We start from the raw sequence: 25,672 nt of genomic DNA on the forward strand, positions 1-25,672 counted from the left end.
ATAAAAGGCGCGTTCATGTATCATTCCTAATGTCTTGGGCGGTAGCTCAGTGTGCTAAATGTGCGCCAGACATCGTCGCGGACCGACAGGTCATGGGTTCGACTACCGTCAATGAAACTTTTTCTTATGTTTTTTTTTCTTTGCCATCTGATGGCGCTCATTTTGCTGACGTACTTCGGTGACGCAAATACGTCATGAAACTCTTTCGTGTTAAAAAGTAATCCACGATGTCCAGAACTTGACTCCCGTTTTTCTCCCGGTTGCCGCTGTGTGGCTGCCAGTGCCGCATCGCACACCATGGCTCTATCCTAAATTTCTTCATAAGTACGATGGGTCACACTGCGTTCTCGATCAGACTTCTTGAGTCAACTACCTTACTAAACCTCTCACGCCGCGGTCTGGCCTGCGGTGTCGTAACCGCGAGGTTTTACACGTTCAGAGACTCAAGCCGTATCATGATTCTACGGTCCCTGCAGACGATTAGGTCGCCAGGATTGCTCCTTTTTATCAGCGGGGCCAATTGTAACGAAGACAAAGTACTCCGGTGCGGAAGCATCAGCATCGAGCCTGCAGCAGAGGCTCGAGCTAGTGGACTGTGCTCGGTGCATTGCGCGACCAACGGTCAGCTCTAAGCCCAATAAATGTCCTTTTTATTAATAATAATAATAATAATAATAATAATAATAATAATAATAATAATAATAATAATAATAATAATAATAATAATAATAATAATAATAATATGTGAAGTTTTACATGCCAGAAGCACGGTATGATTATGAGGCGCGCCGTAGTGGAGCGCTCCGGTAATTTCGTGTTCTTTTAACGTGCACTAACATCGCGTAGTACACGTGTCTCTACCATTTCGCCTTGACCGAAATGCGACCGCCGCGGCCGGGATCAAACCCGCGACCTTCTGGTCAGCAGACGAGCACCGTAACCACTGATCCGCCTTGTCATGACTGCCGATGAGATCCACCTAGGATTGGCATTGCGGTACCGTCGCCTCACTGATCCACCTAGGATTGGCATCATTGCCGAGGAGATTGAGAGACTGAGAAAGGAGGCGGTGGCGCCGCGCCAGCCCGGATCCGTCGGCGAGCCAAGCTGCCACAACGGCGCCGCGCGGTAAACGCGCGATATGTGCGGCGTATACGGCGGCACCTTCATTACGGAAGCCAATCGAAACGCGCTTCATGAGAGTCCAGTGACTCCTCCAGAAATGATAACTCTGTTTTTCTGCTTATAATTTACAAAAGGGGTGAAATACCCGAAACGTGTCACGGTGCCGTGACCCTCTTATGGCTCTTTTTTTTTCGTTTGGTTTTCTTTTTTTCTTAGAGCATGTGCGCTTGAGAAGTATCGCATTTCTGCTCCTGCATGAAGGGAGGAATGATATAAATACACACAATAAAGTGAAATCAACACACACACGCAACGTTGTGTATATGTGTTGAGAAACATACCATTTTTATTGCGGTGATGAACCTACAGGTTGATATAGATTTATCCACTTCTGACCCCTTATCAGGACCTCTTAGGAAATTGGATTGGAATATTCCTCGCTCGTCTTTCTATTCTTCTGATGCTCCGACGAACACCTTGTAAAGAAAACAACAGTACAAAATGAAATACCGGCCTTCATTCATTACGAAACTATTATTCTAGCTAACCCACACTACAAGCTATACAGGAAACCACACAGGACCACCGCAAGCGGTTGTCCTATGTCGTTCTGTGCAGTCTCTACTGCGTTCTCACTGCAATAATGGCTTAAGTAACTAGCAACAAGCCCAACATGAATCGCCTTCCATGTGACGTCATACCATGATTCACGCCCACGCAGAGCATTTCACTGAAGTTTCGAGCAACCATATCTTCAATGTAAAGAGTTATGTTGGTGTGGTCGGTCTGGCCGTAAAATTTTCTTCCTGTATTTTTCATCTGTTGGTTACAGCTTATTTTGTTCTACATGTTATTTCGTTTTGTACATGATTGTTATGTTATTAGTACGTGCAATACGCTTCCTTTTGTGTCGCACGTTTTTTTTATTCAACGCACCTGTTCAAGTTTTCTATTTTTGCGCATTTGTTTGCTTTATCGCTCGTGTTTCAAATCCCCTACTGCAATTGCTTCGGGCGCACGTGTGCATTGAAATAAATAAATAAACACATACTAAATAAAAATAAATACAGCATTCATGAATCCATTCTTCTGCTAAAAGAAAGTTAAACATAGAATTCGTCGCACTATTTTGATTTCACGAGTTCGTAGGGAGTTGCCTGCGTAAAACGTAAACTCGGGCAATAATTTCACAGCATGGCAGCAGATGGTCCCTTGAACTACCCGGTGTTTAATAATTATTTTGCGAAGATGATGTCTACGGGCAAGGTCAATGAGGCAATCTTTTCAAGCGTGGGTGGGGTGTCTTGGTCACCGCTCTTCTCTCGACTTACAAAATACACGGACACATGCTGTATTGAATAAAGACACTAGAAATGTCCCGCTCTAAAAACTGATATAAAACTGTCGCTATCTTGGTTGCACGCAAACTGTAGAACCAATGCAGAAGGCTTTGAGCGTCTAAGTTCCGCAATTTCGCCAAGAAGACAATCCATCTATAGCGAAAGTAATGTATTAAGAAACAACCCGAAGAAAGGCTCGCGTTTCTGAATATGTGGGCTTCACAATGCTTACAGGATAGACGAAATCCGTACAAACTTGGTCAAGCTTATATACTGAAGTCTCGTGGCTTGAGCGGCGGCATCTAATACAACAAGCATCCGCTTACTCATTAAACGGTAACGAATGATGTTATATGCATAGGTAAATATAAACACATCTCTGATAATGGGAGCGAGCTTCCACTGTCACGTCCCATTGAATAGAACCGACAGAGCTTCGCGACGTGTCTTGCTTCAGTTATCATTGATGCTTTTCGCTAAAGCGACCACCTTCAGTACGCACGTGAAGAGACAACGCATACAAATCTGCAATCCGTCGTGGCTGGCGCAGCCTTTGCTCTGCCGTATATTACTGGCAAGAAAAGGTGTTAGGACCGCCGGTGCTGCTTGCCGCATGGTACTGTACGGCAGCCTCCGCATTTAGAGGGATAACTCACAGCTAGCTACCGCTTGTATACGTTGCAAAGCAATCGAAGGAATTATTTTGATCGAATAGAGCCAATGCGTCCCACATAACGCCGAGGAACACATAGGGCTCCTTCACAGGCGCTACGCTTATGCTTGTTTTTGTCTTCTAATACGAAACATATAGTAGGTACCTTCGATTGTTAGTTCTTGGCAACTTCATTTCTGCCCAAAGTATTGTTAAAAAGTTACACCATTTCCCGCTAAAGGGGACCATGAGGCGATGCGAAGCCGGAGCACTTGCACGATCGCGTTCCGTTGGCGTTCTTTGGGCATGCTACCGATCTCGCGTCCTCGAACGCGAAGAGGAATGCTACGCGCATCTTGTCTTCCCCCTAGCCTGGCCGTTATTTCTCACAGGGCGAGCGGGGAACGCAGTCGCCAGGCGTGCGAGAGGGGGCCAGCGTAGGAGAGGAGAGAGAGGGGTAGGGGACGCGCATGCGCTGGTGCTAATCGCGGCGTTTCACAGGAGGGAATTTCGGCATGTCTAGCCTGCGTTTCAGAGGAAGAGTGGAAAGGGGGAGGGGAGGAGGGGAATTTGGAGAGGAAAAGTGGGGAGGGGAGAGGGGGAGTGAAGAGTGGAGAGGGTATGCGCATGCGCAGTAAGGGTGGTCACGCCGCACACCACCACCACCACCACCGGATTGAACTCCACCATAAGATACTTCGCATCTAAAAAATGCCCCCACCTCCCCGAAGGGAATCGTGAGGAAATGCGAATGCACTTTTTGCACCGAGAGAGGGTACCGTTGCCGTCAGACATTCGCCTTCACCGACTTCTGCCATCGCATTGAGAGGCGCCCAGCCAGCGAACGGTCGAGAGTGAGGCGCGAGCGGACGGGAGAGTGGGGCGCCAGCGTTCTCGGCTCGGCGTTGGCGTTTCACAGCGGCGTCTCAAGCACACATTTCCGGATGTTCTTGAGAGGCGCCCAGCCAGCGAACGGTCGAGAGTGAGGCGCGAGCGGACGGGACAGTGGGGTGCAGGGAGGAGAGAGAGCGAACGGCGAGAGAAGGAGCGGCGAAGCACTGCACCTACCCTCTCCTACACTCTCTCGCACCACCTGCTCCGGTTGCTAGGGGAGAGGGTAAGCGCGCGCGCCCGCAGCTGTTGCTATGGGAGAGGGCGCCGCGGACAACACAACGCCGGACGCCTGACATAGCCCGACTAAGAAATACATTCGCATTTAAAAGCGTCAGCTCTATGGGCGCAGTGTACATCTGGGCACCTACGCCGCATCGCAGGCTATACACACATTTCTGTGTGAGCCATGAGCGTTCGCTAGCTCCTGCGTTAGAAAAGGAGGGGCGTCATACTTTGACGGCACGTCCCTCGCACCTCACCCCGACCCTTCGCCGCCGCTCGTTTGTTCCAGTCAAAAATTGTACAAATTGCACGCTTTCTGTTACATGAAAGGACGATTTATTTATATATTTTGCTGCTGGTGCAACGCTACCCACAGGAAGTGCGTAGCGTTGCTCTCGCAAGATGGTGCTTGCACTTGCGCACACGCAAGATGGTGCTTGCACTTGCGCACACGGTCAAGGCACTCCTCACCGCTCTTCTTAAATTACAGTGAGATACACCAGTTTTGTCAACCGCTTCAAAAATAATGAAGGCCCCACCCGATCCATAACGCAGGAAAGTCTTTACCCCCAATGCGCTCGCCCAAGCGGCTATTTCATGATGTATATTTATCTACGACTATGGAATGACCTTGACCAGTGCTCAGCTCAAACCTGGGAGGATTCATTGTGAAGGATGCCTATCGAGCAATCGTCATTGAGTAATGGGAGCCCACTTCGGTGACAGTGTTTCCTAATGACGACATCGAGTTTCACAGACTTCAGTTTGCATATTATGCATATTATTCCGTTTGCAGAACATGCTCAACCGCACGGACGGTAATCTGCCCCCTGCATACGCAAGATGTTTAGGTCACGTGCTGTAGACTATTTCAACGCTTAGCTTCCGCCTTTCGCTCTCATTGTGAACAAGGCTCCCGTTCTGGGTGCCGAAACGTCATTAGATTTTTTATTCTCTTGTGGTCGGCGTCTTCGTCTTTTTTATTCAATTATCTTAGAACGTTGACGCTTTAATTGACCAATAGCTTAAGCCTAATAACTAACCTCAAGGAATGCGACGCACTATATATGACAACACCCGGTGCGGAATTCACACAACTTCTCTTTCGTAAGTGCGCTTTCCCCATTGGTTAGACGGCTTCGCCAATTATATGCCAGACATCGTGAATGGCTGAAATATCATCTTACAAAATTGTTTTGCGTAAAACGTTTTTGTGAATACGGGCCCTCGTAAAAAGCGTCGCTTTTTTTTAAGTCTCGAAGCAGTTACTATGTAGAAACTCGTGGAAGAGTTCGCGAAATGCGTTCCCATTTCTAGGACTTCGAATTATAAACACGCATTACAGAAATAAACATTGTTTAATTGTCATACATGCCAATATACCTAAATGTGATTTTTTAACGCTGTGGCGTACACAACTCAACGAAATGTCAGGACACAAGAGTAACAGGTTGGGCGAGTTGGTAAAGAGTGACGGTTTAAGTGTTTAGAGCGAATGCAACAGAGTAAACGGAGGCAAAAGTAGGGGTGCAATGGAAGGCAAGGCGACAATGAGAGCTCTCACGCTGCTGTTTTGTCCTCTCTTCTGCCCCTTATCTTGCATTCTTTTACTCTGCTTCTGTTGCGCAAACGCTGACAACGTCATGTCACACTATAAAAAAAAGGAGCGCGTAAAAAAGGATGTCCCTCTGTTCCGAAACAATGACACTCATCTGTCTCGCTTGACCATCGTTTGCTGAGGGCAGCGCGACCCGGACTGAGGACTGAGATTGTTTGTGTACGTGTCTCTCAGTCCTCAGTCCGGGTCGCGCTGCCCTCAGCAAACGATGGTCAACTACCAACTCGCCCAACTTGCCGTTTTGTCTCGCTTGCTTTTTCATGCACTACCGCCACGCGTTCAACACTATCAGGTCACCAAGGGCGTGCGCGATATCTGCGTGGCCTAGCATTTTTGAGAGGTAACTCGTCAGCGCCGAGTTTTCAAGGAAGGAAACGCGAGCAGGAGAGATGACGATTGTTGTGGAACCTTTTTACGCGTTGTTCATTTACAGGGCGTGGCGCAATTTGCGTAGCACATTCTGTAAGCAAGCAGGGCATTGCAAACGCCATTTATCCCAATCGAGGTTCACTTTCTGCGTGTTTTATAGAGCACAAATAATCGAGCATCTACATTTAGATTCAGCATCAGCTTATACAAAAAAGCGCAGTACATACGTTGTTCTAGCGAAGGTCGACGTGGTTGTCGTGGTCGAGATGGAGATCGTGGTCGTCGTTGTGTCCCGGAAATACCTTCGCTGGCACCCATATTGTTTCCTGTTTGGAAAGTAAAATATCAAGAGAAGCGACAAGTATTTCAAATGTTCGGAGTTGTTATATGTTTGATATTCCGCTGCCATGCATGCATCATAATAGAAGCACGTGTTTAGTGTCTGATGATCCGTTAGAACAACAGGGCACTTCAGAAGACTTCAGACATAGAAATAAAACACTCGGCTGGAGTTTTCACATTTCTACATTCTTTTCGTGCAAATTTCACTTCCGAACAATTTTACAAGATGCGGTTGTTTTAACCAGTACCGTTTTCGTTACGCGCTAGCTAATTTGGCACAGAGTGTTCTAAGAATACCCTCACCTCTAAGAGTACAAATGCTCTTAAAGGGCCCCTCACCAGGTGACCTAACCAATTTTAATTACACATTGCACGTTGTTGCGAGCCCAATAAAGAGCATTATGCCACAAGATTTTTTCTAATCGGTCGGTTAGAAGCTGAGAAAAACAATAATTTGTAGCGATGCGAAACCATGATGCGAGGAGGCGAGCTGCAAACCCTCGCCGCTCGCCCCGCGTAGCCTTCGCAAGCCAAATCCCTTCCCTGCCCTCTTCGGCACGCGAGCGGAAGGATCACATAACGCATACGCATGAACACGCCATGCGCACAGAATGTCACGAGCGCATGACGCGCCCGAACCAGCCCGAGCCTCCGAGACGCGAGCGGTGTTGTGGCGGCGTTCTTTGCGCTTCATCTCTGCAAGTTATGCCGAATGCGTCCTCGCCGATCACATGGCTTTCAACCGATTACTGAGCATGAAAGCTGCAACATTTGTACGGACGCGAGACTAGCGGTGTGTCGCATGAACATCTAGTTAGACGCGGGAGGATAAATGAGCCTAATGAGCGCTGGAACGCAGTAGAAAATTAGTTTCGTTGTAAAGGGTGGCGTCTGCACGATGCGCAAAGCGCGAGAACACGAACGCGTGCGAAACGGAGGTAGATTAGTCTCGAATCTCGCTGCGATTCGCAGTAAAAATTAAAAAAAAGAAAACGCACACATTCCGTTTGTGTGTTTTATTATTGCTCTCAAGTTTTATTCATCCATTCAAGCAACAAATTACAAAAACTACGCGTCGTGTCAAATAATTATCGCAGTGTCACGTGCTACTGTTGGCGACGTCAGAGCACACTCGTCTACGTAGAGCAGCGACGTCACAGCACTACCATCTACGTAGGGCCATTCTCTCATGCACGTCATCCCCTCATTCTCTGGGCGCGTGGATGCGAGAGGAAGGGCAAGCAGCGTTCAGCTTGAAATTTGACCCACTTACGCGGCGCGTAGCGTTGCAAATTTTGGCAGACGTAATGGTGAACGCCTAGTGCATGGATTGCGCTCGTCAGCTCAAAATTGTCAAACCTGGTGAGGGGCCCTTTAACAAATACTCAGCGCAAATGGAAAGGTTCGATTCTTTACCCCAGCTTGAATTAAACGTTTTATTTGACGCACGTGCTCTTCCGTGCAGAATCAAATTGTAAACAAACTAATACTTGGTAGGATAAACAACGCTCTTGCGGTCGCTCGAGGAAAGGCCGAAAATCCAGATCAAGCGGGTCCTGCGCTCACATATCGAGACATATTAACATACTACACCAGAGCTAGACAGACATTGAACCCCCTGCCACCGTCGTTCTCGCGAGACCAGGAGGTGGCACTCCGCCAACTTCAAGCGCGTACTTTCCGCAACCTCCTCTCCATGCGTAAATTCTACCCTGATCGCTAGGCAGACTCTTGCCGGGCTGTGCAGCCCAACGACGGCGTTCCATGTCACGGTGGAGTGTGCCGCAAAATTATTCCCTCCCCCTCCAGTTATCATCCGCCCCTTTCGCACCAAAGACCTGTGGAACAACGTCCTCTGCGACGGGCCTCCCGAGATCCACCAGGTCTTGGTTCAATGGGACCTTGTCGTCTCCCAGATCATCATAGGGACTTCGAACTAGGGTTTCCTCCCACATGCTTGGGTTATATTTTTTAAATAAAATGCTTTCTCTCTCCCTCTCTCGGTACCAAAGACCAGTACACTAAAGACTGCTAAGATAACGCTCTTCTACTGCTGCCAAAGGGAAGTAAAGATTACATGATTGCACATCTCTATCCACGTCATGTGGAGGAAATAGACAATTGCTGCGCATTTTGGACAACGCAGGCAGGCTGGGCGCATCCACACCTAGTGTTTTAGGGGCGAAGCTCCTTAAGGCGGCACCCGTTCGTGCCTCGTAGTCGTAGTCGTAGTCCGTAACCAGTCTTAGGCTTTGACCTCCAAGGTGGTGCCGGTGGGAGATTTTTCCTGTGCGTTGTTGAACAATAAAAAATTCGCAGCGGTAGCTAAAAGCCGACTTCTTCTGTCTCTCATTCCCATTAGCAGCCATTCTTTACCTCCAAGGTAGTGCCTGATGAGATTTCTCCTGTGCGTGATTAAACAATAAAAATTTTGTTCAAAACGCCGTTTATTGATGAAATAAACCAATGAAAGACGCCGGATGTTTTGTAAAAGCAAAACGGAAGAACGCCAGATGTTTCTAAAGCAAAAGGAAAAGACGCCAGCTGCTTAACGAAAGACGCCAGATGTTTTCTAAAGCAATGATTTTCTAAACAATGAAAATTCGCAGCGTACATGTAAAATTAAAGTGAGCTGCAAGTCGTCATAACTCATCGAACCTTTAGTATAAACGCGCCCGATCTCACGTCGGTGATGATGTACTGGGCAGAATTCACGGAAGATTCACGGTTTACCGATGAACCTCCGCAGCTTCGCCCACTCATCATCATTCACTCTGTGGATATGCTGTGATTTATTTAACATGCTTATATTCATACGTACTATTGCTTGTTATATATAATGTGACCAGATCTAAATGTCCTAATTGTCACACGTGTTTGCCGCACGTGAGTGTATTAGAACCTCCTGGAGCCTTTTCGTATGCTGGAATCATATCGCGCATATTCTTGAATTGGCGAGCACATTCTGTAGCATGCGGGAACTCGAGCGAAAATTCTGGAATTTGTGATGTCGCACTTATAAATTGTGCTACGTTCCACGCACGGATGAAGTTATCGACGATCGAAAAGCATGCGCACCGCTGTGTGGTACATGATAGGGCGGACATTACGGTATGTCGTAAGTCATAGCTTTATATGCGCTAAAGGATCGCTAACATCTGGTGTGTTGACCTCACATCCTCCTCGCCACACGCACTCTTCCCGTCCCCCTCCCATTGCGCCAGCTGTGCACCGGGTCACACAGCGGCGTCCCGCGTGCATCACGGGACAGGGCGGGCGTAGGCTGCACTGGCGCCGGAGTTGGTCAAGTAATATAAGAGCGCGCGCCTGCCCACGTCAACTGTTGTTCTTCTAGGTGTGTCATGGTACATTGGAACTTTAAGAGGGGTATAGTGGGCTCAGTGTCGTCGAACGCTTGATGCCGCTGATGTCTCCTTGGCCGCTAACGAATACACCATGACACTCCCTAGGGTCAGTGTCACTACCCGGCACCATGGTCAAAGATTAGGGTCACCTGCAGATATTTTTTTTCATATAGCCAGCCACATTGTCAGCGCTTAAGTTTGATACCCTCGGATCGATTTAGCTTTATTTGCCGCGGATTTTATTCGAACCTGTGTCAATCTGTGTTGAACCGCGTGACATCGAAAAAATAAACTTGTCTCGTTGGATGCGTCAGTTCTATATTATAAAACACATTTTCCACATGTGTGTGCGTTAGCATGACTAAATGCTCTAAAATGAAGAAAAATGCCAAAAATATTTCCTTTCCCTGATTATCTTACGAACCACTGAGATGTGCAAGAATACGTGCGCGCCCTTGTTCTCCTCCTACTAGAGAACAATTTTTTTCTTAATTTTTTTTGTGCTCCATCTCTTTTTTTCATTTTCTTTATTCTTCTAACTTTGAAACTCTCCCATCTTTTTGCCCAGTGTAGTGTAGCGTACCGGCTATATTAAACTGGTGAACACCCCTGCCTTTTCTTTATCTCCTGTTTTTCTTCCTTCCTTAATTTTATAATATTGTGTAAGCTACGCCCCTGTACAGTCTGCTCATTTTAAATGTAGTGAGCTCAAATCGTATATAGTAATATTATGGTTGATCTATCATGGCTTGTTCGATGTTGATCTAAAGATACCCATGTATTCGATCACCTTCTACGCGTATTGATTTGAGCGCAGCAGACGGCAAACATTAGGGAAATATTGCCTATCGATAGTGAATAATAATAATCAATCAATCAATCAATCAATCAAACGTTTATTTTACGTGCCCCGGAACAACCGTTAGGTCTTTGCACTGGCGCACGAAAAAAAACGAAGGCCAACATTCATAATAAAATATCAGGGATAAAAAAACGTTACAAAATTGCACATATACAACTATGCGCAGGCGGAAGAAAAAAACAAAAAAAAACAGAAATGTCAACAGTGTACGAGGCTATGTAAGTACAGAGCAAAGCTCGGAGCAAAACAACGACTGGGAGCCGTGAAAAACATCGAGCCCTAAAAAGTAAGCATTGTAAAGTGGTTGTATCCTGCCAATGGTCGAATGTTCACAGAGGCAGGCGGTGACATGAAAAGGTCTATTCTCTGGTCAGCTTACCTGTACTTCGGAAATTAAGACAGTTGAGCAGTACAGGGCAGGATATCATACCATGCACAAGCTTGTAAAGAAATAACAGATCAGCGCGATTTCGTCGGCAGCAAAGTGATGGCAATGATAATAATCCAGCAGCGTTAGAACGAGATCCAGAGTCATTTCTAGCGAAACGATGGTTGTAAATGCTTAGGAATTTTTGCTGGACTCGCTCAATGGGGTTGCTGCGGAATTAGAAATGCCATTCCAGATCACAGATGCATACACAAGTTGAGGAAGACATAGCGCGGTGTACAATTTTCGGAAGGGCATAGGAGAACGGAATTCTCTAGACATTCTGCAAACACAGCCTAGGGTGCGAAGACCCCGCAAAGGAACAAGCTTAGCGTGAGCAGAAAAGTGTAAGGTGCTATCAAAAAGAACACCTAGATCATTGATCTCACATACCTTACACAACGACAGAATCGACAGAATATAAAAATGGCACACTACATGTTTTTCGAGTGAAACTCATTACCTTGGTTTTTGTAATATTTAGGGAGAGGTTATTGCTCCTGCACCATTCAGAAAAAGAACACAAATCAGATTGCAGCAAGCGACAATCGATAACTGAATGAATTTTCTTAAATATCTTTAAGTCATCGGCATACAAAACGAAAGAGTAATTCCGAATGACAGAAGAAACATCATTAACATAAATTAAAAAGAGGAGTGGGCCCAGTACCAACCCTTGAGGAACCCCACTAGTAGCTTTGTACAAAGATGACGTTTGGCCATTAACGGCAACATACCATGATCTATCAAGAAGATAGCTATGGAAGAGATTCACAATTGAAGAATCAACATCAAAGTGTGCAAGTTTATCCACAAGCAGCGAATGGCTGACAAGGTCAAAAGCTTTGCTAAGGTCACAGTAAATAGCGTCAACCTGTCCTCTCTGCTTAATAGGCGTGGAGACTTGCATCATGAAACTGGTAAGATTAGTGACAGTTGAGCGGCCAGCGAGAAACCCATGCTGATTCACAATCAATGAATTTTTTACATCAAGACAATATTTTGCGAAGAGCAAGCTCAAAGATTTTGGATGCGGCACAAAGAAGGGAAATAGGCTGGTAGCTCGAGACGCCACTTTTACATCCAGACTTAAATACTGGGAAAACACGAGCACTTTTCCACGTGCTAGATAAGGTCGAAGCATGCAGACACTTATTAAATATGGTAGTCAATACTGGTACAAGTGTACTGCCATAGGCTTTTAGTATGGCAGGGGGGATGCCATCTGGGCCAGCTGAAAAGGATAGTTTCAAGCGCTTAATGCATTCTGAAATGGAATTTTCATCTAGCGACACAACATCAGCTGTGCCAACTGCCTTAAACTGTCGACCTTTAATAGGTACAGAGGCTGGAGACGTATAAACAGATGAAAAATGCATAGCAAAACAGTCAGCAACGGCTTGATCTTCCACTCCATTTTGGTCCAGTATCCTGAAGGACTCGCCACTTTTGCTCGACCGTTTGCGCACATACTTCCAAAACTCAGCTGGCCTGTCAGACGCGCATTTTCTAAAAATGAAATATATAGATTGTGATCCCGTTTATAAAGGCGTTTACAAACAGTACGAAAGCGACAGAATTCTTCCTTCAAATGAGTTGATAGAGAACGTTTATACTTCCTGTGTGCACAATTTTTATGTTTCAGTGCACAGGTTCGGATGAGAACCAGGAGGGATATTTACAATGATTAGGTGTATACTGGGGAATGAACTTGCGCATGCTGGCCAAGATAAGTTCCATAAACTGATCGACTTGACCATCAACATTGGGTTTGTCATTTACCAGTGACCAATCTGTGGTGGACAAGTCATAGTACAAGCCAACGTAGTCACCTCGCTTGAAGGCAAATCTGGGCGTTTTGTCGATTTTTCTGGGGAAAAAATAATAATAATAATAATATAATAATAATAATAATAATAATAATAATAATCATGTATGCCGATGACTTAAAGATATTTAAGGAAATTCATTCAGTTATCGATTGTCGCTTGCTGCAATCTGATTTGTGTTATTTTCTGAATGGTGCAGGAGCAATAACCTCTCTCTAAATATTTCAAAAACCAAGGTAATGAGTTTCACTCGAAAAACATCTAGTGTGTCATTTTTATATTCTGTCAATTCTGTGTCGTTGTGTAAGGTATGTGAGATCAATGATCTAGGTTTTCTTTTTGATAGCACCTTACAGTTTTCTGCTCACGCTAAGCGTGTTGCTTTGCGGGGTCTTCGCACCCTAGGCAGTGTTTGCAGAATGTCTAGAGAATTCCGTTCTCCTATGCCCTTCCGAAAATTGTACACCGCACTATGTCTTCCTCAACTTCAGCATGCATCTGTGATCTGGAATGGCATTCCTAATTCCAGCAGCAACGCCATTGAGCGAGTCCAGAAAAACATTCCTAAGCATTTAAACCATCGTTTCGCTAGAAATGACCCTGGATCTCGTTCTAACGCTGCTGGATTATTATCATTGCCATCACTTTGCTGCCGGCGAAATCGCGCTGATCTGTTATTTCTTCACAAGCTTGTGCATGGTATCATATCCTGCCCTGTACTGCTCAACTGTCTTAATTTCCGAATTCCACGTAAGCTGACCAGAGAGAATAGACTTCTTCATGTAACCGCCTGCCTCTGTGAACATTCGACCATTGGCAGGATACAACGTCTTTAGAATGCTTACTATTTGGAGCTAGATGTTTTTCACAGCTCCCAGTCGTTGTTCTGCTCCGAGCTTTGCACGGTACTTATATAGCCTCGTACATTGTTGTTTTTTTTTTCCTGCGCATAGTTGTATATGTGCAATTTTATAACGTTTTTTATCCCTGATATTTTATTATGAATGTTGGCCTTTGTTTGTTTTCTTGTTTTTTTTGTTTCTTTTCGTGCGTCAGTACAAAGACCTTACAGTTGCTCCTGGGCACGTTAAATAAACGTTTGATTTGATTATTATTATTATTATTATTATTATTATTATTATTATTATTATTATTATTATTATTATTATTATTATTATTATTATTATTATTATTAATTTCTCCGCTAAGATACCAGGGCTCTGTGAGGTCGGTTTCATCGATACTTTCGTAATTGGGTGATTAATTTTGTGTTCCTCGTGACTGCAAGTGAAGAACCAGAGCACCATGCAAATGTATCACGTCACTCTATTCGGTCCTAATCATGCACCATCTGAACTATTTATTTGTTCATTAAAATATCAAATACTACATCAACATGTGTGCTTGTTGACGACTCTACTCTTTACGGACTGCGCATTGAAACGAGAAACTGTACTGTAATGTTAGTGCAAAAATACGCATGTCTGTGAAAATGATATAAATTCCCTCAAAAAAAAACCTTTTTATGCCTTCTGTCGTACGTTTGTGGGCTGGTGTGCATGGTTGATTGTTTATTCACCATTAAAGTGTTGTTCAGGGTAGAAAAACCTCCTAGCGAGCGCACTTTACTGAGTGCAGACCTTACGGACAGGGTCAGGGCAAAGTTGGCCTAACCAGAAGGCTTCAGTCAGGTCACCGCAGCTGTCTTGCCTGGCAAGCACTTAAAGGGGCCCTGCAACACCTTTATGAGTTATATTGGAATAGTCTCAATATTGACGTATGACTCTTCTCGATTCATATGCCGCAAACATTTTTCGAATCCGTCAAGTCTAAGTGGTGTTACCAAACTATAGAAATCACGTTCCGCAGCTTTCTCCCTCTGTTCAACGCCGCCAGCGCGCGGACAGCTGCGCAGGGCGTGGAGGGAGGGAGCGCAGAGGTGCGAGGCTCCGCCCAAGAGTTACGTCAGCGCCGGCGGAATTTTTTTTCTCTCTGGCGTCTGGGCGCAACCACGTGGTCTGTGGCGCCACTTCCGGTCGGCTTGCGTGGTCCTCGTCGAGCGGAGCTCATCGCACCGTGTATTGCGCGTGCTTGAAAACTGCGAGTCGGTTTGGTAATGTTGGGTGTGCACCTCGAACTGCCGTTATGTTTTCATCGCTCTGCCAACCATGAACACAAACCTGCATGCGCGTTTGGAACGAATGACAGCTGAGATGCGTTTCGACCTACACTCCGATACACCGCCTCGTCGCACTGCTCGCGCTTGGATCGTATTCAACACGTCAAAGCTGCGTCCACCCTTCTCCCAGTGGGGGTACTGGATTGACAGCATTTTAGCCGGTGGGTGGGCACTTCTATGCTGCTTGCTCTTCGAATGCGGGCGCACAGCGAGTGCGGGCTGACAACAAAGAACTAAAGACTAGAAGAAAGGATCGTGGGATATCCGGCCCGCGCGGACCCATCCCCCGGCTGTCTGCAGCTACCGTGAAAATGCGAGTTTGCTTGGTTGCTGTGTCGCGGTGTCTCGGGAACGTGAGACTACGGGTAGGATACGCCGAGGTACGGCACGATGACATACTAGAGAGTTTTAGCAAGTTACGGAAATACGGTACGCAAATACGCTACCGTAGGACGGTACCGCTCCTCCTTTCCAGGTCGTCGACCTTTTGCCGGGAAGGCACCCCAACACCACAAAAGCTTTTTCGAAATTTACTGTGGGGTTGTCACGGCTTATTGTTGCCCGCCAGCCCACGCATTGTTAACGAGACACCTGTCGTTTGGGGTACGCATTGTCACTGGAACGGGGAGCGGCAAAAGCACAACCAGCGGGAAAGGAGGGACGCTACCGTACTGCCTTACCGTATTTGCGTACCGTATTTCCGTAACTTGCTGAAACTCTCTACTGTACAGACAGCGAACGGGACTCTCGCCATACAGCGAACACAGGTATCCTAAACTAGCCGGCGCCAGCATTGTTATCGTAGAAATGCTGCACACCTACCTCGGCCGGTCGTGAGAACGTGCCGACGATGCAGTTTCCAGCTGACGAGGCAACACTCGAACGGCTGCCACTCTCAACGGCAACCGGCAATGGTCAAAAGCACAGAAATATTCACAATTTTGGCACTGCGCATGGTGGACAAAACGCACCCAGGCAACTACGAGCAGACGAGCTGTCGGTGAGACCGGAAGTGCTAATATTAATGTTTGTGCGTTGTTTTAACGGCATAACACAATATAAACATACATATTATCTACTTATTGAACTAAGTAGATAATACGTGGTGTGACTTTACGATCCTCGGTCCTCTCCTCGCCCCGACTACTCGCTGGAGCTTCGTTCGGGCCGCCGCTTGCACCCACCGTGCCCCAGCATGGCGCAGAACCAGCCAGCGGACGCCCATGCCGCTCCCATTGTCGCTCCCATCCCGGCGCCGCAAGCCTCACCCCTCTACGTCATCAACAACCTCCAGCGTGACCCCCCGATTTTCAGCGGTCTCCGCGGAGATGATGTGGAGAACTGGATTGACAATTATGAAAGAGTAAGCGCTACTAATCTGTGGGACGATCCTCACAAGCTCCGTCACGTCTCCCTCTATCTCACGGGTGTTGCGAAGACGTGGTTCTTCAACCATGAGATTGATTTCGCCGACTGGCCGGGCTTCAAGCAGCAGCGTCGCCAAGTTTTCGGCACACGTGCCGTTTGATCCGCATTATATATATATATATATATATATATATATATATATATATATATATATATATATATATATATATATATATATATATGTGTGTGTGTGTGTATGTGTGTGTGTGTGTGTGTGTGTGTGTGTGTGTGTGTGTGTGTGTGTGTGTGTGTGTGTGTGTGTGTGTGTGTGTGTGTGTGAGTGAGAAAGAGAGAGCAGTACATTTTCTCCGCATTTGACATGATTTTTTATATTCATCGAGATGATTATATCATCTGCTTTTCAAAACTGTGCTAAATCAAGGAAGAATCTGCACAAACAGATTGTGCAGGCTGAGCCATCCTATACCGCGGCAACACAGCAGTGTTTAATAATAATTTGGAAATAGTACCGTAATGTACAGCCACATTTAACCTGTGCTTCATTTGAGCATTCCATCTGCAACTTCACAGTTTCATTTTGGCGTTGTAAATACGATGAGTATGAAGAACCTGCTATGAGCCTAGTACCTTAAGTACTCTCTTATTAAACAAAAGATGTGGCTGACAAAGCACGGTACTTTGCAGAAGTCATCAGGATAAGCCGAATGCCAATTTCTTTACTGTTAGAGCCCTCTAATATACCGTCTTTCTAAAGAAGAAGACTAAGTTCAGTCGATTAATATTTTTGGAAGCCACATTGAGCTGGTTGTGTATAGTTATAAGATTATGAATGACTACGAATTTATATACTAGGTGCCGTTCCTTGGCAGCTTACTTTTCCCAGCTTGGGTGGGGGGTGGACGGGAGAGCGGTGGAGTAGCCCTTTACTCCTCCCCTCCGGCTTCTCCAAGTAAACAGCCTACGCAAACTGTGTAAGCTCAAATTTTATTTGAAAAAATGTAGGCGCTTATAGCGTTAAACTATCCCGCATTGTCTCCTTCCGCATAGGTCGTTAGCTGTTAATGATTGGTCGGAATTTTCTGGGTCAGGCTCACAGCAGCTGCACGTAACACGACGCAACAAATTACGCGCAAGTGATCCACCGCGTAATTATCACTTACGTATGACTGCGTAAAGAAAACAGTGATTACAAACTATTTTCAATATGGCGTATTATTTGTCATTGGTTCTTTTCTACTCGTCGAAAAATTTTCGGTGAGCCATAAAATCGCCTCCTTGTTAGGCGACGTCACAAGTATGCGAAACCTCGGTGCGTTAAAATGAAGTCTGCACAATAAGCAGCGGATCAATGTGCTGAACAATAATTTTTTCGGAATAGCCAGACAGTGTCTCTTTCTGAACGAAGGCTGCCCGCCAATCACAATGGTAGCGGGTACTTATAGCCAGCGGGCGAGAGGAGTTCATATGTGTATAATAGACACTTTCAGTAGTAATATACCAATGTTGAGCTGTTTTTGCGCGTATACAACTTTCTGTGAACTCATCGTTGCTGACAGAGAGGTAGAGAGAGAAATAAACATTATTAGGAACAGACACTGTTCATTGCAGCTGGGCGGCCTCATTAGTCCAGAAAACCGTGGACGGTGATCGTCTCCCTGGACAGGTAGATCAAGTTACAGGGGAAACTTGAAAGCTGGGATTCTCATTATGTTCAACTCCACTGCCTCGTTACAAACCGCCGCGACCGCTGCAGGCTACCATATGATAAGCAAGGTGAGGCGGGTTAATGGAAAACTAAAGTGGGAATCTTTTTTTTAGCTCTCCTCGCTAGGCACAATTAAAATACTCGATACTTCTGCACACTCATAAACTCACAGCAGCTTGGATGTGGAGTAGTGGCGATGATAATCGTCTTCAAAGAAAGAAACTAAATTTCCTGAAAAAAGGAGACCGTTTGATCGGGCTATAAGACGTTTACTGGTTCCCGGTGGTATTTGCGTCGCAGGTTACGTAAATTTCAGTACACGCAGAACAAAATAAAATCATGGCAAATTGCTGTAATGTTATAGAGCCGCAGCTGAGCGATAGCCTCCTCTGCAACGCTCGAGCGCAAGACGCTTTCGCGTCTTGCGTTCCAGAGCCTACAGTGGCTGGTCATGACACACGGAGGACAGTCGTCACAGCTGAATCGTAGGACCTATTTTATTGTATAATTACATTATTGCTGCGTTCAAGTAAAGCTTTGCCTGACTTTTTAGTTTCCCAGTCTGCAGCCGACAATGACCACTGTCGAAAGTGGGGGGGGGGGCTCAGTCCCCCTAACATTTCTCAGTGGGGGGGCTAGCGCCCCCCTTGTCCCCCCCCCCGCGGTAGATACGCCTATGAACACAGTAGTACAATGTATAAACGACAACAGTTGTTCCAGTCTTCCTCAGGATTGATGATAGTGGAAGCTCGTACAAGTGATCCTGATCAGGGGTGCACCCAATATTTTATTTCATCGGGGATCTGACTTCGCTACATACACATGCGTGCGTGTGTTTCTATGCATGCGTGTACTATGTACATAGAAATTACAAAAGTTCCGGGCGGATGTTTATACCCCTTACCACTCTCCGGCTAAGCCTGTGTTTCAGGTGTAGTTGCTGTTGTGCGGACAACTCAGAAAATGAACAAACACAGAGGAAAGGTCTCAGTGGCCCGCTGTTGAGTTAGCATTTCTCGCCTATATGCAGCTTCTCGATTTACTGTAATAGCTTAGACAAGGCAATATATTATTTCACCAATATTATTATGGTCGTAATTCCTTAAAATGACCCAGAATAGTGTATATTTTAACTCAGCAAGCACTGCACTCAACTATAAATGCATGTATCACATACGGACCTCTCTGTCATTAACTTCAATATGATTGTCACCACGTTTAATCCAGCCCTGTCACATGTGGTTAACATGAATCAAATAACGTCCAAAGATTCATTGCTTCGCAGACTCTACAAAATATTTCAGTTTATTTTAAATCAGTCGATAATAAAGGTCGTTTTTCTCGTATGTTCCGATTCGAAACCCGCCTCGGTGGTCTAGTGGTTATGGTGCTCGACCTCTGATCCGAAGGTCGCGGGATTGAATCCCGGCCGTGGCGGCAGCATTTCGACTGAGGCAAAATCCTTGAGGTCCATGAACTTAGATTTAGATGCACGCTAAAGAGCTCTAGGTGGTCGAAATTTCTGGAGCCCTCTACAACGGCGTATATGGTATTCATATTAAGGCGAATTACTATTAAGACGAAAGCCTCACATGTCTCATCAAACACGAAAATTGACCGGCTTACCGCGTCGGCGTCCCACGTCGCCGACGTCAACGACGGGGGTGCGAAGAGATTATTGGAACATAAGAGATCGCTAACCGGAGGCTCACCTTCTAATCTATCTTTACATTTTCGAGAGTGTGTGTGCACGCCAAAATTCTATGAATGCGCAGTGTTGAACCGGCGTAGAATTGAAGAAACGCGTCTGATGATTGATGCATGTCATAATAATAATATCTGGGGTTTAACGTCCCAAAACCACGCTATGATTATGAGAGACGCCGTAGTGGAGGGCTCCGGAAATTTCGACCACCTGGGGTTCTTTAATGTGCACCTAAATCTAAGTACACGGGCCTCAAACATTTTCGCCTTGATGCATGTCATATAGAGAATAGTGGTAGCGCATGCATGAGCCAACCGTCGATTAACTTGCATAAAGATGAAATCAAATGTCTTAACAGTTATCTTCAACGTAGACCCCCACGCGTGCCGGATTGATCGGTTCGCCTATTGTATGGGCATGCGCAGATAAGTTTTCGTGCCTTCTTTCTTAACCGCCGTTGTGCGTCTCTTCAGTGGTTAGTCGGCGTTTGTGGTGTCCTGATTTCTTTCTTGTGTCCGTGTTTGCACGCCCTGTCTTTTTAGAACAAATATAATCATCACACGATGGCGCCCACCATATGATATCATCATGACGTCACTGTGGCGTCACGTAGCATGTCATTGCTTGGTCAAAGGTGGGCCAATACCGGAGGCAGTACAAAACAATGTGAGGTGCAGAAAGCTTTCGGAGGGGGGCGCAGGAGGTTCAATACATCGACTTAGAAGAAGAAGAAGATGGCTTTCGCTTTTTAGTCGACTCAGGCAGATGCATAAGGGACGCTGAGTTCTTATTCCGATTCGATCGCCTTCAAAACACTCGCTCTTTGAGTGTCCACATAAAAGTCTACCGTTCTTTGTTTCCTTCTCAGTATTATTTGTATTAGAAGGAAACCCAGGAAGAAGGAAGGCCAGGGATGGATTGTCGAACGAAGGGATCCAACTGTGGGATGGAAACCATCACGCTGGTATAATTATTCGTCACAGCTTAGCTAGTGGTGTAACTCGAAAGAATGAAAGAGAAATAACAAGGGCTCTTATCTTTGTTAGACACAAGCTAGTTAAGCCAACAGGCAGTGAAATCAAGACAGGCATAGGGAACATTATTTGTAGTTTTTAGCCGTAGTGTAGTAATTACGTCATGCGACTGTTTATTGGTCAGCTTCTACCTCGTAAGGAGATCACGTTCTACGTGACGCCACCTGGCAAAATGTGTGTTCCACACTCAGCGTCATGGCTACGAGTGGCGCTGGCTAACACTCCCAGGATTACACACACAGAAATACCAAATAAGGTTGACGAGAAATCGACCACCCCTGTAGCTCAATTGGTAGTTTTACGGTCGGTCTCTACTAGCGGCAAGTTGATTTTTCGTTCACTGTAATTCATTTCCATTTGTGTTGCAATTACTACACTGCAGCTAAAAAATAACAAATAATCTTCTCTGTCCCTCCCTTCACTTCGTTGTAGGTGTGTAGGCGTGTAGCTCGAACAAAGACAACTGAGTGATGGCATGAACATCGTACAGCTAGGGCTACTGAAGTGCTTGTGTGGGGGCTAGTTGGAACATACTGTAGGAAAAAAAGGTAGTGCTGTGACGTTGAGGACGAGAAAAAGACACGGACTACACAGACGAGGCGCTTCTAACAACTGAATTCATTGAATTTATTGAAGAGGGGGTCTCTCCCTCCTCTCCCCTCTTTTTTAATCTTTCTTTTTCACTAAATTATGTTGTTAGAAGTGCGTCGTCTGTGTTTTCCATGTCTTTTTTTTTCTTATCCACAACTTTGCAGCGCTCACTTTTTTTCCTACTAAACAAAAAACGTCTCATTCGTATATTATAATTCTGTGCCTGCGGCGAATCACTTTCTACACAGAAAGGAAATAATTATTACAGGAAATTTATATCTACCTTCTATCTGGGTTTCGACCTCTAGGCCCAAAAACGTCGCAATACGTTCTCGGAATGAGTGATGTTACGGTACCTGTCTCTCCATCTGAAATATATCCCTCATTAACTATCCCTTGAGGATAGCGTCCCCTTCCTGCGAGTACGGTAGTGGGAGCATTTTCCAACGTTGATACAATACACCATATAGCGAATACAACTAAGATATTTAGGCGGGTAAGCCGCGCCATATTCTGCTGATTCTAATGCCTTCAAGCATATATTTTCGTTCGCAGGCTTTATGTTCAATCCTGGACAATACTCACCGATTTTCTTTCTTTTGTCTTGTTGTGTTGTCGTTGTCGCACGCCCTCGATATTCCTACCGGTATGCAAAGCCACTTTATTCAGCTTTCTCTTACAGCCGTGCATTTGCTATATCGACGTGCGAAATTAGACAAAAGACCTCTGGCAACGTGTAAAAATAGCACAGGCGAAATTGCCTTCGTGGAAAGCTTACATACAACGGCTCGGAGCAAGATGCACGCACTTGGAATTCTTAACATAAATGGCGTCGCGTAAGGGAGACCAAACGTTCCTGTTTTTGCGGCGAAGGGGGAGGAGGGTTAAATTTCTCGATGGAACCACAAATGCATATTTTACTGTGAAATAATTTTTGGTTCAGAATTTGCTATGCATAAACCTCATTCTCCTTAAACACTCAACGACACTCGCTTTCACGACTGGGAATGCATCGGTGTAATGACGATAACAAGAAGTGTCTTTCTCTGTGAAATGGTACGAAAACTCCTTCAGGGTAGTTTCATGGTGCGCTGGGAGCCTATGCTTCGATTACGTATGACAAAAGTAACCAAATTTATGTCATGTTTGTGCTCATGTATAAAATAATGCGTTTTTGCCGCATAACCTCGAAATCTGCAAAATCATGAATGCCAGCAAACCAGAAAGGCACACCACTCTACATAATTCTTTCAACTGTCACTCTCATGAGCTACAAATACAAAAATTGAAACACCCAATTTTCAGCCTGTGTTCGCAATGTTCGGCAAAGTGTTCTGTACCTTACAGAAAATCGCAGCTTCCCTTGTGGACAATCCCATATGATTCCATCTAATGCATTTGACGGCTGCCAGGATATTCACCTTGGGAAGCACAGTCAATTTACAAAAATTGTTGCGGCAACATTTTCAGCAAATTAATATTTCTGACATACAAATTTTACGTGTGTGTCGCTAGGCAGGGAGCTTATGTGACTCGCAAAATAACGCCTCAGCGCAACAATGAAAGGAACGTTATGCCCCCGCATTTGTTCAGAGCAAGGAGTTGGTTTAGAGCACAACTGGAAACATTTCTGAGCATCTGCTAGGCGCTCCACATATACTGTGTGAGACGTGCCATACTAGACGCCCTGGAGCTGATTATTAGACACTTTGAACGCGACATCGTTAAAGAGCTCGTTCGCAGAAATTATGGTGTCAGAGTCGTCGCCGGTGCTTGTGAGCCAAAACTAAGCGTTGTCAGGGAGCCAAAATTCCAGATAGATCCAAAAAAGAAATAAAAAAAAACGCCAGGCCTGCGCTGAAACCGCAGCACAGTCACAGTGAAAGCTGGAAAAGCGGCGTTTCTAGAACCCGTTGTACGCTCTCTTGGGGCTACAATACAAGTACACTAGCAAGGTACCCACTACGCCATAAATCACAATTTTTGTGAATTTGGGAGGCACTTACTAAGCCATTATTCGTTATTCTGCGGAGAAGCGAGGCACCAGCTACACGTCTGTAAGGCATTACGTGCACTTTGTTAACGCGACGACTGATGACAATGAAGAATTGTGGCTAAGCCATTTGTAATGGGTTGGAAGCTTTAAACGGCCCACCAGTTATGTAATTTGCATTGGGTGACGCCCGGTCGCTATTTCCCTCTCCCGTCATGCTGTATAGCATACGTTGACGTGGGAGAGAGACGGAGGGGGGCGAAGAACTTTACTGAGACCCCGAGGAAATGGATCATGCGCTTATGGGCTTGCTTGGCAACCAATACAAGTGCACTTGCGAGGAACCCACTATGCTATAAATCATTGTAATTTTACTGAGACCCCGAAGAAATGGATCATGAGCCTATGGGCTTCCTTGGCAAACAATACAAGTGCACGTGCGAGGAACCCACTACGCTATAAATCATTGTAATTTTTGAGAAGTAGGGCTGCAGGCACTGTGCCATTTTTCGTCATTCTACGGAGAGGCTTGGTGCCTGCTAAACGCATGTAAGGCATTATGCGCACTTTGTTGATGCTGTGCCTGATGACGACAAAGAATTATGGCAGAGCCCTTTGTAATGGGTTGGAAGCATACAACAAACTGCTCGTTCCGCAATTCGCATTGTGTAACGCCTGGTTACAGAATTCGCGTTGTGCGACGCTTGGTGCTTATTTTACTCTTCTACCACGCTACATTGCATATGCTAATGTGGTTCCTTCCCGACATGAAGCCTGTATAGGACTTTTTGCAAAGCAGTTTCAAGCACCGGCATGACTCAGAGGTTGTATACTGGGCTGCCATGCACAGGGCCCAGGATCGAACCTCGTTCCATCCTGGAATTTTTTTTCTTATTTCGTTTTTTTTTAATACGAAAGTGTTTATGCCGGGGTCCACCACGGCTCCGCTGACGTATTTCCGTCACGTATATAACGTTGTAAAATATAAAGACTAACAGTGGGCAAAGACAAAAACCAGAAGAAAAAGTTCCGTCACCGGGAATTGAACTCACGACCGCTCGTTCCGCAGCGCGCAGCGCGAAACGATTTGACCACGGACGGCACGTTTTTCGCAATCCTAACGGCGAGCTATTTATATACACCATTTGCGGGTGGCTGTACTCAGAGATTTGTGCTACAGTGTGTTTTCGTTATCACTAGCGAGATGGCGCGACGGGATCGAAGAGCGTAGAAGAACGCACTTGAAAGGTCGTCGCTGTTGCGACGAGCGCCCGCGTCTACAGGCCGTGGTCGCCTGTACTCAGAGATCTGTGTTACAGTGTTTTCGTTATCACTGGCGAGATGGCGCGACGGGCTCGAAGAGCGTAGAAGAGCACTCTCGAAAGGTCGTCGCCGCTGCGACGAGCGACCGCGTCTACAGGGCGTGGTCGCTTGTGCGGGCGCTTATCTCGTGATCGCGGTGGTTTGTACGTCTCGCGTTGAAAGCACGAAGGTCACTTGGCCCACTGCAGCGGCTGCTTTTGAGAAAGGAGCGCGGCGCTCGCGCAGAAATAAGTTACAAATTTGACAGTTAGTTCGCTCTCATCCTGTGTATGATCGTTCCGTGCGTCCTTTCTGCTTGAGCAACGCGTTGCAAGTTTCGAGCTGCTTGCCGTTCTTCGCGTGACATTACAATTTGTTGCTGTAGCATTCATTCCATCGCCCTTGGGGCGAAAGAATGCGCAACAAACGCTCAACTACGTCTGTGAAGACACGTTTCACTTTCGTGTTATACCGATTCCTATGACAGAGGGATCATCCATGTTTTTTTTTTTTTTTCTCATTTCGAGCGATACTGGTTACGGACACCGGTGGCGGCGGCGACGGACAACTACGGCGCCAAAAACGGCCGGTGAAATGATCTCATAACAGCCTTCGCTGTAATAAATACCTTCGGTCCGAGTGGGAATTAAGCCCAGAATTCTGCGTGGCAAGGAGGTGTTTTACCACACACCCACGCCTGCGCTTGGAACTGTTTCAGGAGAAAGCCGT

The 25,672-nt window shown here is 45.9% G+C and overlaps 1 long non-coding RNA gene across 2 annotated transcripts; it reads right to left on the minus strand.

Moving 5' to 3' along the window:
* Positions 1–1,302: 1,302 nt before the first annotated feature.
* Positions 1,303–22,189, minus strand: LOC119402181 (uncharacterized). 2 transcript variants are annotated; one of them, XR_005185663.1, is made up of 4 exons: positions 22,005–22,189; positions 6,448–6,546; positions 1,467–1,601; positions 1,303–1,376 (listed from the first exon to the last, which is right to left on the minus strand). It is a non-coding gene; the product is annotated as an uncharacterized LOC119402181 (long non-coding RNA). The 2 variants fall into 2 exon arrangements; XR_005185662.1 differs by lacking the exon at positions 1,303–1,376 and having other exon boundaries at positions 1,414–1,601.
* Between the last annotated feature and the right edge of the window lie 3,483 nt (positions 22,190–25,672).

This window comes from Rhipicephalus sanguineus, chromosome 8 (assembly GCF_013339695.2).
Source record: "Rhipicephalus sanguineus isolate Rsan-2018 chromosome 8, BIME_Rsan_1.4, whole genome shotgun sequence".
NCBI lineage: Eukaryota > Metazoa > Arthropoda > Arachnida > Ixodida > Ixodidae > Rhipicephalus > Rhipicephalus sanguineus.